The following is a 1,665-nucleotide window of genomic DNA, read 5'->3' as shown; positions in this document are numbered from 1 at the left end:
GACGCACATTTGGACTATAAATGCTGAAATCAACAAAATTGCGCAAATTTAAAAAATATGGAGATTGATTGACTGGTCATAAAGGAGCAAAATTGATCTATGCATTAATAATATTCACTCGGACGAATTCTGACAATCATTTTCTAAATCTATTTGACAAATGCATGTACTACAAATAGTCCGGTGATTTTTGTAGCTATGAAGATACTTCCCCAAACACATATGGTACCTAGCTTGACAACTTCAAAGCGACCGCCCTGTCTGAATGGCATTCGGATATTAAACTACCGTTACACAGTCGCAACGATATACCAACCATACTGAAAGGTGGAAAAAATGAGTGTGTGGTATTTATGTTGTTATATACAATTTTATGCTTGATTTTTTTGTAACAGTAACGTTTGACCATGTAAAATATTATTTTTCTGGCAATGGATCTGTTTGCAAAATTTTGCAATACTCTTTTCTGTTACTTTTAACAATTTTGGTATTCATACAAATATCACAGAATTATTTGATGATATGCCGATCGAATACGCGAACGCAGCTTGACACGGTCTTTTGAGATTCAATTGTTTATTTCTGATATGGTTTATTGAAATACTTTTATATTTAGCCGTTTATTCAGGAAATATGTGATTATGATTTTTTCAACACAGAAACACACATGCGCACACATTCAATCGCAGAAAATGATACATGAAAAATAGGTTTCAAAGTAATGTGCATAGCAACAAAATATCAATGTAGTTTGACGTTATCATCAGTTATGATTGTCACGGTATTTCCCATTTAGCGCTGCCCCTTTGATCTGTTGAGGTAGTTCCCCTTTCGTACACTTGAACAACATTGTTCAGAATGACCACACCTTATGTTAAATCCCACTAGAGTGATTATGTCTGTCAGATAAGACGACAGTTCATTGTCAGAATGACTTCTGCGATTGCTCGCCGACTCAATCATCCGTTTCTGGATAGTCTTTGTCTACCGTATAATGTCTCGCCATGAGGTCAGACTGACTGGAGCAGAGTCAACACATCTTGACCTTATCGACGCCGACCAAAAGTGCTTGAAAGTATTACAATAAAATGCTCATGCTTAGCATTGTACGAGGATATATAGAGTCAAAACATTCACGGACTACTCTATTGTCTATAACAATTCGTCCATCTTACTGAGTGACATACTACCTTGCCTAATTTTGTTTGACTGTTGATATAGCAGAATGGGTGATCAAAAATTAAAAGCGAATTAAATATTCGAGTTTAAAATTGAAAAGAATTTTTAAAATTGACTAAAAAAACATAGAATCGTGAAACAAATAATATCACCGTTTGAAGTGCCATGCATAAAACATCGTACTTCCTGTGCTCATAGATTCCTGGCAGCAAAACGACCAGGCTGCGTGTAAGTGCATGCGTTTTTTATTTCGTAACGTCTATATGATAATAGTTGGGCCAAGAATTCCGCGGGAAATCGTGGAAATGGACAAAAATTACAAAATTAGCTTCTACTAATTTTAATTTTTTTCTACAGAAGGACGATGTCGAAGTAATTAGGTTCAGAAATGGCGTTTGACAGCAGTTGTTATTAAATACATGCACGTTTTTTTCAAAATGAAAACTTCATAGGAAGTTTAATGAGGCTACGGTTGATAGGATTGAC

This window comes from Ptychodera flava (genome assembly GCF_041260155.1).
Source record: "Ptychodera flava strain L36383 chromosome 3 unlocalized genomic scaffold, AS_Pfla_20210202 Scaffold_27__1_contigs__length_13241970_pilon, whole genome shotgun sequence".
In the NCBI taxonomy this organism is placed as follows: domain Eukaryota; kingdom Metazoa; phylum Hemichordata; class Enteropneusta; family Ptychoderidae; genus Ptychodera; species Ptychodera flava.
The sequence above is the reverse complement of the archived record's forward strand: the minus strand, read 5'-3'. Positions refer to the sequence as shown.